We start from the raw sequence: 15864 nt of genomic DNA, 5'->3' as shown, positions 1-15864 counted from the left end.
CAAAGAAAATAACAGAACACCACTAGCCGTCACCTTCAGCCCCCAACTAAAACCCCTCCAACGCATTATTAAGGATCTACAACCTATCCTAAAGGATGACCCAACACTCTCACAAATCTTGGGAGACAGGCCAGTCCTTGCCTACAGACAGCCCCGCAACCTGAAGCAAATACTCACCAACAACCACATACCACACAACAGAACCACTAACCCAGGAACTTATCCTTGCAGCAAAGCCCGTTGCCAATTGTGCCCACATATCTATTCAGGGGACACCATCACAGGGCCTAATAACATCAGCCACACTATCAGAGGCTCGTTCACCTGCACATCCACCAATGTGATATATGCCATCATGTGCCAGCAATGCCCCTCTGCCATGTACATTGGTCAAACTGGACAGTCTCTACGTAAAAGAATAAATGGACACAAATCAGATGTCAAGAATTATAACATTCATAAACCAGTCGGAGAACACTTCAATCTCTCTGGTCACGCAATCACAGACATGAAGGTCGCTATCTTAAAACAAAAAAACTTCAAATCCAGACTCCAGCGAGAAACTGCTGAATTGGAATTCATTTGCAAATTGGATACTATTAATTTAGGCTTAAATAGAGACTGGGAGTGGCTAAGTCATTATGCAAGGTAGCCTATTTCCCCTTGTTTTTTCCTACCCCCCCCCCCCAGATGTTCTGGTTTAACTTGGATTTAAACTTGGAGAGTGGTCAGTTTGGATGAGCTATTACCAGCAGGATAGTGAGTTTGTGTGTGTGGTTTTTGGGAGGGGGGTGAGGGGGTGAGAGAACCTGGATTTGTGCAGGAAATGGCCCAACTTGATTATCATGCACATTGTGTAAAGAGTTGTCACTTTGGATGGGCTATCACCAGCAGGAGAGTGAATTTGTGGGGGGGGGGGTGGAGGGTGAGAAAACCTGGATTTGTGCTGGAAATGGCCCAACCAGATGATCACTTTAGATAAGCTATTACCAGCAGGACAGTGGGCTGGGAGGAGGTATTGTTTCATATTCTCTGTGTGTATATAAAGTCTGCTGCAGTTTCCACGGTATGCATCCGATGAAGTGAGCTGTAGCTCACGAAAGCTCATGCTCAAATAAATTGGTTAGTCTCTAAGGTGCCACAAGTACTCCTTTTCTTTTTGCGAATACAGACTAACACGGCTGTTACTCTGAAACCTATATATTTTTATGTTCCCTAGTTGGATAACCTAATCTTTAGCTCAACAGGAAGAATTGTAACTTGTCCACTAACATTCATAAGTGATCAATAAATTTACTGCGCAAATGATACCATTTTCCCAAAAGACCAGACGCTGTTGCAAATTGCCACTAGTATTTTCTATGGGTAGGCTTTTTCTTTCTGTGACCAGTCTTATGCCTTGATTTTCTGCACCATTCCTTTGAATCCATCCAGTATCACTTTGTCTCCCATAAAACAAAGCCTTGAGTTGATCAGAGTTGGTCTGAAAATGTGGGTCGATGGGGCAGGATTCTCTCCAGAAAATTTTGACTAAAACCACAAAATCACTTTCATCAATAAACCAACCCCTGACTTTTGTAGGTTTTTGGTTGCCAAAACCAGAAAATTTATGGTTCAAAATTGCAAAGTTTTTGGGTTGACAGAAAAGTTTTGACAAGACCTAGAATTAACCCACTATTTTTAAAAAAGCCAGCCAACTTTGATTAAATACAAAGGACCGTGTTCTGCTTTCAGTCTCCAGGAGAATGCCCTGGGGTGAGGACTGGGAACAGCACATCAACCTCAGTTATACCTGCTTGGAATAAAGCAATGGGCTTTCTCTGTAGCACACAAAATAGGATTTTACTGCAAAGCTAGGGGGAAAAGACTTTTTCTCCTTCACTTAATTTCCTTCTCACCATTCTCCCAGATGGAAATGTCAATATTAACTATGACCCATGGAAGACAGGCCAAGGGAGGGTGACCAAATGGGGAGACACACATGGGAAAACAGGAGGAAACTGTCCCGAGCAGCAAGTTGCTCCTTTCCCTCCCATATAAAGGTATAACTTATCCTGCAGAAATAACCAGTGCAAGTAGGATCAGATGGACAAGCCTGCCTGCCCAAAGGAAAGAATGCACTTTAAAAGATATATTTATTTTCTTTTGTTGAACCTATATAGATGCGGTGTAGTAAATCTTGAAATTCACATATCAGCTACACCTACCTTGGTAAAAATGGTGTCTGTATATATGCATATGCAGATCTGTCTGTCAGCATACATCTACAAAGATGATATGCAAACAATATTTAGTGATATAGGTCCAGATTCTCCAGTCTGGCCAAGCAGTGCACAGGGCTGGGTTAGTGTGAGGAAGTTAGTTATATGTCCACTTCCTGTTTCCCCAGATCTAGGCTAACAATCAAGGTTAACAATAATTTTGCACCAAAAACAGAGTGGCCATGAATCTAGCCATAGACTATTCAAAGATATCTAGGAAGCATTCACTCCACATACTCAAGCTAACCTTCTTGAGACCATGGCTTTTATTGAATGGTAGAGTTGGTGGAAATTCTTAGAAATTTGTGTTTTGACAAAAAAGCAATTTTTTGTGAAAAATATTTCAGAGGTTCCTTTTCAATGATATTTTTAGGGTTTTTCATCGAAAGTCACCACAAATACTCAGTAACTAAACCTTTTTGAAAGTATTTTGGTTCTCAGCAAATGAAAACTTTCAGCTGGTCAAATGAAAATTTTCAGTAAACCCTACAAGTTTTGCCTGGGTTGGCTGATTTTTTTCAATTCCCAGTTTCCAAATTAATATGTAAATAAATAAATAAAAATAATAATTTCCAGATTTTTGTTTCTTTGAAGTAAATCCAAAAAAATTATAGAAAAATGTCAACAAAACAAAAAGCATTGTTTGTATTTTCATCAAATTTTCTATGGGAGGGAAAAAAACACCATTTCTTTGTAGCTCTGTTCCACTGTTGTGAAGAGGAACAGAGTTAGTGTAACATGCGTGTGACAGAGTGTACCTACCCTGCACTGATTCAGCAAGGCTTAAGCACTCTCTGTGGGCCAAGGAGGTCATGTCCCCCCCTCCCTGCTGAGCATGCTTCAGCTAGAACCAGGATATAAAAGGGAGCAGCTCATCTCAGTCTGGGCTGACTGCAAAGGCAAAGAGACTGCCAGTGCTCCAGGATGTAGGCCAGCCAACCCCCAGATGCCTGACACCGCAGACAACGGCGAGTGCGGAATCCCCAAGACTACTAGCTGTGGGAGGACGGGTAGGAAGAGGGCCTAAAATATAAGCCCTTGTATCAGCGGCCTGAGGCCTTGGCTAAAGTGGCGGTCAAAACTTTGCTGATATAAAGAAAAATCAGGCTGGGAGCTAGAGGCAGGCCCTGCTCAGAGAATCTGGCAAGAACAGGGCTGATATTGCAAAAGCACACCTTCCTAAGAGGTGCTAGGCACAGAGCACTCACAGAAACACATTCCAGAAGTGTGGTACTAGAACACCTCGATACCAGCGCATTCCCTAAAGAGAACAGGAACACGCTGACCCGCCCTAAAGATAAGGTCAGGATGACAGTGTGATGAATAGAGATGTATAAGGTGATGGGCGGTAACCGGCTACGTCAGAGGGTGTCAACTAACTACATCAGAGGGGCAGTACGTAACTTGTCTGTATTGATGTATAAAATGGAGTCTTAGAGAGGGAGTGTCTTTTTTTTGGCCGAGGGGAGAATGGAAAGTCCCGCCATTCACTCAGCTGGTCCATGGTCACGGGCATACAGGCACTGAGTGTACTTGTAGCAACTCCCCACTGAGTCAGAGGCGGATAACCCCACCACAGATAAGACCCTGGGCTGAGACCTGGTGGAGTAGGGAGGGCCCGGATCCTCCTACCCCAGCCACTGCCCACCCCTGGATGGCAGCCCACCACCCTCTGGCCACTAAGTCACACTGCCCTGCCTCAAAGGGTGGTTCTATTGACTCCGGCCACCGGGCCACACTGCCCTGCCACAGAGGGTCGCTCTATTGACTCTGACTGCTAGGCCACACCGCCCTACCTAGATGGGTGTCCTACTGACTCGGGCCATCTGTCCGTGCTGTCCATCACTGAAGGGCTGCTGCACTGACCCTGATCATTTTGCCACGCTGCCTTAGGAGCCAGGGCTGCTATGGCAACTAGGGAAATTAGGCCACATTGGCCACCCTAGCTCTATTTTAATTCCCCCACAACCCGACACCGCCTGATGGGATGGACCTATCCCGTGACAATGGGAAACACCACTTCTTCAGAGGCAGTAAAGCTGCTATTGTCTAACAAGAAAAAGTATAAATGAAGGAATATGGAAACCAACCTGATTTAAAATAGGAGGTTGTACCCTTACATTTCATAATACAGGGCAGCCCATGCTCCCTTGCAATTACAGCGCCTGGAACACCAGAGAGAGAGAGATTCTTATTAATTACGTGTATTGTTCCAGTGCCTTGGAGGCCTAGTCATGGACCATGACCCCATTGTGCAAGGGGCCATATAAAGACAGAACAAAAAGCTGCACCCAAGGAGTTCTGCTTTAAATGCCATCTTTTGTTAAAAGGGAAATAAAACAGTCATAACTTGCCCAGAAATTAAAATAATTATCACAGCCAATGACAATTCAGAAGATGAACGATATGCCATGAAAGGGAAAAATAAAGCATGGGAAAGCAGAGACCCACAAATTCATATGGAACACAGGTAAAAAAAAAAATCAGACAGGATCTTATAAATGAGATGCAGCATTTCATTAATACACAGACATATAGTGTAAGAAGAAAGAAATCTGTGTTGTCCACAAGAGGTCTCTAGAGTCTCTTATATCCACATTGTGACCTGCTGTCCTGTCATGTAATGCAATACATCATTTAGGCCTGGGTTATTAGTAAACCAGTTGTCCCTAAATTTTTTGCAGCGAGGTACACTGAAAATATTACAGACATTCATTAATAAAGACTATGCAAAGTCGCTTTGGGTTCCCGCATCTCAGCAACGGTAAACATCACCCCACCTAGACAAATTTAGCCTCAGGCTTCTTCATATTTTGTTCTTTAACTTTGTTTTTCAAGGCTTGGGACAGATTTCCTTGCAGTAACATTTGTTTTGATGCCATAATGGATGCAGAACAACCAGCAGCCCCTAGAGATATCGAAAAGAAGAACTGAAAGAAGCATGTCATTAAAAGCTATCGATTCTTTTACTGTGGGAATTAAAAGTGAGCATTTCCTTATCTAAACAAACATTTAGCTTTTAACATTTAGCTTTTGTTATCATGATTACTGAAATAAGGCTAAAAGTATTCTCTTAAGGGCCTACTCCTTGTAGTCTTACCTATAAAACCAATGTAGAAACCAATATACAAATGAAAGATCTACATTCATGCAACATTATGACTGAGATTTTACTAATGTTAAAGTTAGGAAACACACAATTATAATTTCCACAACATCCCCTAACTCAGCTTCTTTGCATGGATTTATTATGACTGTATATGCTTTAAAATACAGTATCAGTCAAATATTTTTAATATGGCATCTAATTTTGTACCCACATTTCCTTTGTCCGCAATGCATTTCAGGAACAGCTGATAGCATTTAGACATCTAACTGCTTGATTATGCCTCCAGATCAGGTAGCCAGACATCTAAATGCTATTATTTGCACCCACAATTCACTGCAGGCACAAAATCGCAGGTGCAAAATTAGAAGCTTGGACTGAGGCTCCTTTATGTACAACTTAGCTAAGTTGTTGTTATGAAAATCATGACCTCGAATTTCCAGACTTGGTGCAATTAAAGTCTTAATCATAACATTGCATTAAAGCGTTTTCTGATTGATATTTTTTTTATTTTTAAAGGAAAAGCCAAAAGCAACACTGAGTGAAGCCCAGTAATATATGTGCTCAGTTGCCCGACTAATGAAGCTGTGGAAGATATTCCACACAGAAACAGGGTCTAACCAAAGCTCTACTAAAAGTTTGATTCAAACCACAGACATTATAAGTAGTTGGGGTGTTGCCATGGTAGGCCTGGTTTATATTTAAAATTTATACCAGAATAGCTATGTTGATCAGGGGTGTGAAAAAACACCCCCTGGCGACATTGCTATGCCAACAAAACCCCCAGTGTAGACGCAGCTATGTCAACAGAAGAATTCTTCGATTATTTGTAGCTAAAGTCATTCGGGGAGGTGGTGTTCCTACATGGGTAGAAAGGGAGAAATGCCAAGCAGGCCAGGGGAAGAGTAAGGCAAACAAAGAAGGGAGAAGGAAAAGGAGGGAGAACAACAAAGAAAAGAGTAGAGCTGATGAGTCATTCTGTCATCCCAATCGCTTCATTCCTTTACAAAAGAAAAACTCTGAACAGCACCACCTTGTGGTATCACTGCCAACTTCCATATGAAGAGATTGCCGATGACAATTTACAGAGGTATGTACTAATAACTTTCACTGATCACTGCAGCAATCACAAACCAGCACAATCCAATAAAGATTAGCAAGGTACACACATCTGAAAATTCATTCTGAGCAGAACTCTCTGTACTCTGAGTTTATGGTAGTTATACTCGTAACGCCCATGGAAGTACAGACATTGGCAGACTGGATCAGCCCTGTGGTCTATCTAGCCCAGTATCCTGTCTCTGATGGAGACCAGTCCAGCTGCTTCAGAGGAAGGTGCAAGAAACCCTGCAGTAGGCAGTTCTAGTCCCCATATATTTCCATCTCCACATTCATCAAAACGGACTCATTTTTGAACTGCCTCCTGTGTGCTTCTATAAAGACACCGACTGTATGTTCTAACTTGGGTGGTTGAGGTTAGGCATCTAGCTCCATATTTAGGCACCTGAATTAAACGTGTCCTGATTTGCAGAGCTACTGAGCACTTTAGGAGAACAAGGCTGAGGTGAGGAGAGTAGGAGCACAAAGCTCTATTATTACTGGAAAACAAGATAAATATTTGAGATAAGTTTGCCCAGCTACTTTCAGAATTTCACCTCCCCCTTGGATTAGAGAGAGCACATTCACTGCTGCTTTCTGTAAGTCTATAACACAAATGCCTTGTAAACTGAGCAGACCCCTTTGCAGTTCTTTGTCTCAGACTGTGGTGTTATTTATAACTGGATTAAAAAGCTTGTTAGGTAAATTGCTCCAAAAGGGATTTAATTCTAGTGAGAAAGCTTCAGTGCTCTTTAGATGCTCCACAGGTTTGGCTTCTCCTCCTCCCTTTGGTTTTATGATCTATATTAAATTTTATAGCCAGATGAGAATGAACTGCACTTGCACTGAAATACTGCACTGCAATATTTCTCTCGTGTCTCTTGCATAAGTGCTAAAGACAATGCAAATACCAACATCCCAACTGTGAAAGGATAAGGCATCTGCACGGGTAAATTCATGAAGCCCCCAAAACAGATCTTTCAGAGAGAGTGATTCATGCTCTGAATTCTAGAATTCTATTTGTGTTTTAATGCTTTAGCTTAAACATAGATCTATATGGTTCTGTGAGGAGAACTTCAGATCAAGAAAGAATTAACTGAATTTTTAATGGGAAATGTGAGGGACTCCAGAGACATCTGGATTCTGATAAATTGGTATTTTTTACTCATTTGGACTGTTTTTGATTAATTTCATTGTTGGACAGAGAACTCAGCTTTTAGACAGCTTTATTGAGAATAATCTATTTCCTGAATAATTCCTCTTTTTTTCTGGAGAAAATTCAGTCATGCAGTACAGTTTGTGATAACTTATTCCTCCCTGTGGAGGTCTCTGGGATTCACTAAGTCGGTTATTTGGCTTTAGGAACTGTCGAGGCTAAAACCAAAATGCAGCAAAAGAGTTTGCTACAGCTTTCTACCTTGCAATGGAAATACACGTAGGGCATTCCTAGTAAGACTATATCTACTGCAGATATACAAAAGACAATCACCTAAATGCAGGTAATAAGTAATGGCTGACACCAGCAGAAAAGTTAAAGGGAAATAAAGGTCTAGATGTATAACACAGTGAAACCATTTTCCAAATCAGGTAACTAGCTAGGGAGTGATTGACTGGAAATGCTTAGAATACCAGTCCCATCCTGGTCCATCTTTAAAAGTGTCTGTGTCTTTAAATTTAGCAAATCTAGGCAGCCCACGTACTGCTCCAGTGGGAGTTGCAAATATTTGACACTTCCAGGAGTTGGCCCATTGACTGCATCTCTCCAGGTCCCCCAGGGTATGTCTCCACTGCAGCTGGGAGCCTGCCTCTTAGCCTGGGTAGACAACACAGGCCAGGTCTGCTCAAAGCTACTGCATTAAAACTATTAGTGTGGAAGTTGTGGCATGGACAGCAGCTCAAGGTAGCCACTCAAGTTCTGACCCGGGGGTTGGGTGGGCTTGGACGTGGGTGGCTAGCCTGAGCCGCCACGCATGACGCAATGTCCACATTGCTATTTTTAGCTCACTAGCTCCAGCAGAGCTAGCACGGGTCTGTCTACCTGGGCTGGAAGGCTCAATCTCAGCTGCAGTGTAGACATACCCTCAATGTCCAGACTCTGGCTGTATCCCTCTGTGCTAGACTTGTGCAGGCTGTATGGTACATTTCACTTCTAGCCGTGAGTTTCCTCCGTTTTATTGCTTCCTGTCAAAATCCTGAATGTTCAGCATGACAACCTTCATGCTTTTGGAATTTCTGTTTTATTGGGCAGCAGTATCACTTCCTAAGATTAATTTTCCACTGAGAAAGGAGCAATGAAAAGGGACAACTTTGAATGGTTTAAATGAAGGTTTTGGTAGGTGATTTATTTTAAACATAACACAGTTCTGCCATGTGTTCTGGACACACAGATCGTTGTAAAGTAATTTGTAGATTATGGAACAACCCTGGAGATGTGAATTCTTTGCTCTTAAACTCAAGCAAAAGACTGCTTCGTGTGCTTCAGCACCTGGCAAACAAAACCCTATGTTTTGAACTTAATTACAGTTTTCTGACCCCTTATTACTATTTTAAAAATTTAACTCAAAAGAGGTTTCCGTTCTCATCTCCCCAGCATGGCAAGAGAGCAGGATTATAGGTCCCAAAAGCTGACGGATTGGAGTGGAACCTACATTGCATATTACCCTCTTCCACTTCACCAGCAGAAACGTACACCAGCCCCTTGAACAGCACCCTGCAGAAGCAATCTGGGTCTGGGGGATAGTGTAGGGCTGCTGGGAGGGGCAAAGCTGGGAAATCTTCAGATACAAAGTGAAGAAACCAGACTGAACTCCAGATCTTCAGGTTCCTCATGAGTTCCTGGACACATCCCCTATCCTCTCCATACAACCCAAAACTTCTCCTCAAGTGGAATAAAACTCAGCAACTTGAAGACTTCAAACTCACCAAGGCTATGGAGTATGTTTCCCTGGGAGGGGGGATTTGGCTCAGAAAGCTTCCCCTCAAAGTGGATTAGAAGAAAGAACCCATATTTGGAATGAACAAGCTGCATTAGCCTACCAAAAGAGAGACTGAGAGGGGATACGATTAGTCTCTATTGATACATCGGGAGATAAACACCACACAGGGAGAATAGCTATTTAAACTTAAAGACAACATTAACAACAAAAGCAAATGGCTATAAACTGGCCCTGAATAAATCCACACTGGAAATTAGAAGAAGGTTTCTAACCATCAGAGAAGTGAGGTTCTGGCACAACCCTTGCAATTGGAGTAGTGGGGGGAAAAACCAAAACTAGTTTTAAGATAGAGCTTGTTAAGTTTATGAACACGATTATAGGACGGGGTTGCCTGCCATAGTAGAGCACTGATGACTCGATGACCCAGGAGATCCCTTCCAGTCCTGTGTCCCTACTGTGGTTGTACATAACAAACATATTTATCAGTTCTCAAGGAATAACCAACATGAATTAGAAAGGAGGTCAACACAGGCAGGTGCTAATATTCAAAGTGCTGAATGGCTATGAAGCAGACCTACCAAACCAACCCCATGTGCAAAGGGCAGAGGTACAATTTACAATCGAAATATCTTATTTCCTCTTTCTCCTTTCTTCTCACACTTACTCTAAAGTGATTTTTAATACATCAAAGATTCTCACTAACCTCCCCAAGTCCACAGCTTGCACTGATAACCATCTTCCCGGGATGTCCAGGAACTGGGTCGCAAGTGAACAGCACTCCTGGAAAGGACATTTTATGTGGGACAAAAAAGAGAGAGAGAGAAAGATGGATGAATAATGGATTTTGGGGGTCTAACTGAAAACAAAAAATTTCAAAATTTTCAACTAAATGAAGAGTAAAAAAAATATTTCAGGTTGAATGAAATGTTTTGATTTTTAAGTGAATTTAAACATTTTTTAAAATAAATTTAAAAGGAATTTCAAAATGAAAAGTTGTCTCAAATAGAAAAATCAAAATGTTTCATTTCAAAATTGTCAAAATGAAACATTTTGATTTTTCAGTACTTTTTTTCCTGAACCAAACATTTTGGTTTTATTAACTTGAATTCATGAAACGTATCAGTGTCACTGCATCTGTATTTTTTGCAGAAAGTTCAGGTTGAAAAATTTTGCCCAGCTGTAATATATATATCATCCACAAAAAATTATGTTAAAAGAGCATTAAAGTTTGCAAAGTCTAGCATTCAGAAGTTAGGAAATACCAGAATTAAAGTTGCCTGTGAAACCTCAGTTTGGCTTCCTTCTCTGTATGTATCATGATACATTCTTAATTACTTGATCACATAGTATTTTTTCCACAAGAAAAAGAACCTTGATTTATGCACAATGTACACTTAATGAGCAGCTCTTCAGTATTTTGTTTTATCCTCATTGTTCAAGATGTGGTCCCATGCTTTATTGACTGCACGCTATTCAAACCCTACTCTGAATACAGAATTACTTAATTCCTCGTGGGCTTTCCTATGATGCTCACCTGAGTGCTTCTCAAACATACATTAATTTACTTTCCCAACACCCCAGTGAGAGGAGGGGGTATAGATGATGAGCTGAGGCACAGAGAAATTAAGTTCAAAAGTATGCACTAATTTGGGGTGCCCGATCAGAGATGCCAAGGACCTGATACTGCAGAGTACTTAGCATTATAGAGGACTTAATTGGTTCAATGCACAGCTCCCAGTGATTTCAGTTGCAGTTGTGAGTACTCAACACTTCTTCAAATCGGATCCCTCAAGGCAGGCACCCAGAAAATGAGAAACACTCAGTTAATAAGCTTTCATGGGTAAAAACCTCACTTCTTCAGGTTTTTACCCACGAAAGCTTATGCTCCAATAAATCTGTTAGTCTGTATGGTGCCGTTGGACTCCTTGTTGTTTTTGTGGATACAGACTAACACAGCTACCCCGTGATACTTGACTCAGTTAATGACCACCTCTGAAAAGTTTGGTGTCAGTGACTTCAATAGAATCCCTCAGGAACTCTGTGGCACAGGCAGGGATAGAATCCAATTTTCTAGGGCAGCTTTGACCAGGTGGCTATCCTTCCTCTTCCTGAAGTGCCTTGCCTTGTTCATTGCACACATTCCAATTTCAGTAACAAATGAAGAAGGGGTCCCTACAGACAATAGCCTCATTCACTGCACAGACCTGATGGAGCCTCACGGTAGCTCCATCCTAGGCACTGAATGAGGCGGGGTCCTGTGGAAAATGTGATCATGTAATTCAGTGGGACTCAAACTTTTTTACTGGTGACCCCTTTCACATAAACAGCCTCTGAGTGCGACCCCCCTAATAAATTAAACACACTTTTTAATATATTTAACACCATTATAAATGCTGGAGGCAAGCGGGGTTTGAGGTGGAAGTTGACAGCTCATGACCCCCCGTGTAATGACCTCGCGACCCCCTCAGGGGTCCCGACCCCCAGTTTGAGAACCCCTGATGTAATTAAAGGCTGTATCATAACGTAGACACACCCAAGGGCCAAACTGAAGCTGTAACAGCAACCTTAATTCTAGCATTTCCTAACTTCTGAGTGCTTGATTTTGCAACCTGAATAACGTTGTTTTAATGTAGGTTTTTTGCATGCAGTTTCCAATGTGTTCAAAGAAACTCAAACTGGAGAAATAGAAGTTCCATTATGTGGAATCCTATTAACACCTCATAGATCATCAGCAGGTTGGAACTGTCAGCTTCACTACACAGATCTCTGCCACATGAGTTAACAGCGTAACTGATAGCAGTAGTCGTTTGTCATCCTCTTTGTGGAGTAGAGGGATGAGACACTTTGCCAGTGGGAGTCACAGATATCTGTTGACAGCAGAGGAATGGTGAAGTTCATGCTTCTCTTCTCACTTCTCTTCCTCACCCCTCAGCTCCTTGCCCAGCCAACCCGTCTCCCCCAGCTCTTCATCCAGTTCCAGTCTCCTCCCCAATGGGTGACAGTCCCATTTCCTTCTCCATCACCCAACTCCCAGTCCCTGTATCCCTCTTCACCCCACCCCCCACCAGCTTCCAACCACAGTCTCCCCCCACAGCTCTTCGTCCAAATCTACTCCCCTAACCCCCACTCCAGGTCTCGCTCTTGTCTCCTTTGCGTTCAAAAATCAGGCAGCTTCCTCCTCCATATTGCTTGGGCCCTGCAGAGGGGTCACTGAGAGCACATGGGCGACAGGCTCCCTGCTTTTAGTTCTGGTGCCCAACTTCGGCCTGGATCAGCCCACAGCAGCAATTGCAGGGAAAGTCCTGCTCAGTCCCAGGCTGGAGCAAGCTCAGAATGGATGGACACTTCAGGGAATCTAGCTATGAAGCTCTAGCAAGGCTTCACTGAGTTTTCAAAGGCTTATAACCTGGTAGATTTTCACAGAGGTGGCTAAAGGCACATCCCTGAGACAAAGACCAGGCCTTCTCCAAAGCAGATGTCAAGTCCATTCTTCAAAGCACAGGGGCACAACGGCTTTTCAAAGAAAAAGTCACCAGAATTTCTATAAAATAGGCAAAGCAATCTATTTTTCCCTGACCTCGTTCTCAGAAACAGATGAACCTTTCTGGCTGACCCTTAAAAATAAATAGATAAATAAACAAATAATGTCAGCCTGAGGCAGATACCCAGCATGGATAATTTCAGCCCAAATGGTTCCATTTTGGCAAAAAGTGATAAGCAGCTAAAAACAGGATCTTCTAATGGGATGCGGCAGGCAACCTTAATAACAGACAATGCTACCAGCTCCGCCTGTACTAGACACAAATGCACCCAAGTCCTGGTCCTCAGAGTCTTTCCCCCACATACTTCCAGCTCTGGGGCGTGAGAACAGCATGAAAAGCAGGGAAATCAGGTCAGTTCACCTGCAGAGTGGGAAGGAGGAGCACAAAAGGTGGGATCCACACCAGCTGCATGCTGTGACCCTGAGCTTCATGGGTGTTGGTCTGGGATGGTGGCTTGTGGGGAGAGCAAGGCAAGGCCAGCGGATGTGTGGCTGTGCAGAGCCACCAGCCAAGCACCTCCATGGGGTGCAAAGAGACCTCAGAGGCTACTGCAACAGTACATAAAGCCCAGCAGGGAGTAAAAGACCTGAGGAAGGGGCTCCAGAGGACACACGAGTGGCTGACCTGCTGCATCGGCTGGCACCATTCACTGGATGACGACTCCCATGTGCGCCGGGATCAGTTGGCCTCATTGCCAGTGATACCGTACGGCCGCAAATGAGTAGAGTGAGGCCCGGCAGTTCTGTATCCCCTCACACACCTGGGGGAAAAGTAAACGAGACCATCACACAGACCAGGAGCTGAGCAACACACCGGATTGGGCCTAGGGAGTTTGTGAGTAAAACACCACATAAGTATTAGAGCATCAGTAAGCATTCATGCATAGCTGCTAGTTTCCATTTATCTGAGGCCCTCTGCAAGCAAATGGAACCCATATGTTTTCCTAGCTAGAGAGCTCAGGTTGGGATTATCAACCAATAACCGTCTTCAGCCTCAGCTGTTTTGCAGAATCACAAGGATCAAACCTATTCACGCCTCGAGACCACTTCCCCACAGTGCAGCATTTTCCACAACAGTGTATCCCCAAGACCTACCCAATCTAGATTTAAATAACTCAGGCAATGGAGATTCCCCCTAGAGCTGGCTGAATAGTTGATTTTTCTGGTACGGTGGCCAAACTGAAAAAAATCCATTATTTTTTCCCATTCCCTTTGACTAACAGGTGTCCTAGTTAGGATTATGTTTTTTTCCTGAATTCATCCTAGATTTCCATCTGCTAAATTTAATCCCATCACTCCTACTTTCACCCCACCTTGAGCACTGAAAGTTAATTATCAGCAAGTGAGTAGATCCCAGAGAAGTCAATCATACTGCTACTCTAGCTGCCAAGCTTGAATGACTGAATGGATTTTGAACTCTTGATCCCAAGAGGTCATTCTCCAGCACCTTCAAAAAGCATTAAATCAGTGGTCCCCAAATTTTTCAGGGTTGCACCCCCCTCACCCCTGCCTGTGTTCCCGTTTTACCCCCCACTGAGCCAGGGCTGGGAGCAGGGCCGGAACGGAGCAGGGCTGGGTGGTGCTCCCTCCCCATCCCCTGTGGCGGCTGGCCCGAGTCCCACTGTGCCTCCCTGAACGTTCCTCCTTTATCCTTGTCTTCTTAGTTAAGAAAATGTACTAGTAATTCATAACATCCCCCATCTACGGGCCCAGCTTGAGAGGTGCTGAGCACCTGAGTCTCTCCATGGGCCTGCTACTCAAAAGTACTAAATCATGGATCCATGTGAGCCTGCAAAGTCATGGATCTATGTGAACTCCCAGGCACAGAAGCATGGATTTTCTATTCCAACCCCCAAATTCACTGTCAGCATTGAGGACACAGGGGCCCCCCATTGGACTGTGCTGCCTGGAATGCAGGGGGCACGGACCCCCTAAATCTTACCTTCTTGCACAGGGGAACCATGCAGGTCCCACTGCCCACCTGGCCTTCCAAGTCTGCAAAGGGAATACAGAATTGAGCACTAACATTTTGTAGCTGATAGTTCCCCAGCGTCCCATCAGATGGTTCCCAACCATACTGCACATCAGTTTCAAGAACAAAAGAGGAAGGAGGAGGGGATAAAGGTTTGATGAGTCTGTTGTCTGTTTTTATCTTTTGCAAAGCTCCTGAAGGTTTCCTGGTTTTATTTTACTGAGGGGAAAATAATAATAAGGACGTCAAGGTAAAATAACCCTCCCATATCAATGGCTATAATTATGAACCAAAAATAGCCACTGCAAACATTTCATCTTTTCAGTGATGCTTGATCGTATTCCCATTTCTCTTTCTTTTAAAAAAAATTGTTTATATCCTATAGGAGAAAGATTAGAAAAGGTACAAGACAGACACAATAAACAGATGTGATGATAAAAACAACCTCAGAGGAACAGATGTTCCTGAAATTATAATGAATACTCACTTTATAGTTAAATATAGGAACAAAATGTGATGTGTAACAGTATGATACTTGCATCCACTTTCTAAAATTACCTCTTTGATAAACTTCTTCTAAATAGAAACTGATTCATAATATGTTTCAGAGTAGTAGCCAAGTTAGTCTGTATTCGCAAAAAGAAAAGGAGGACTTGTGGCACCTTAGAGACTAACCAATTTATTTGAGCATAAGCTTTCGTCAGCGACAGCTCACTTCATCAGATGCAGTCAGTGGAAAATACAGTAGGGAGATTTATATACACACAGAACATGAAAAAATGGATGTTATCATACACACTGTAAGGAGAGTGATCACTTAAGATGAGCTATTACCAGTGGGGGGTGGGGGGGAGAAAACTTTTTGTAGTGATAATCAAGGTGGGCCATTGCCAGCAGTTAACAAGAATGTCTGAAGAGCAGTGGGGGGTGTGGGGGGGAAATAAACATGG

General features: G+C 43.0%; 1 long non-coding RNA gene across 1 annotated transcript; it reads right to left on the bottom strand.

Moving 5' to 3' along the window:
• Positions 1 to 954: 954 nt before the first annotated feature.
• On the bottom strand, positions 955 to 15304 carry LOC140896552 (uncharacterized). The gene is made up of 5 exons (XR_012154573.2): positions 14885 to 15304; positions 13568 to 13703; positions 10105 to 10181; positions 4352 to 4426; positions 955 to 2264 (listed from the first exon to the last, which is right to left on the bottom strand). It is a non-coding gene; the product is annotated as an uncharacterized LOC140896552 (long non-coding RNA).
• Between the last annotated feature and the right edge of the window lie 560 nt (positions 15305 to 15864).

The sequence above is a fragment of the Lepidochelys kempii genome, chromosome 12 (assembly GCF_965140285.1).
Source record: "Lepidochelys kempii isolate rLepKem1 chromosome 12, rLepKem1.hap1, whole genome shotgun sequence".
NCBI lineage: Eukaryota > Metazoa > Chordata > Testudines > Cheloniidae > Lepidochelys > Lepidochelys kempii.
This window is presented reverse-complemented; position numbering and strand designations above follow the sequence as displayed.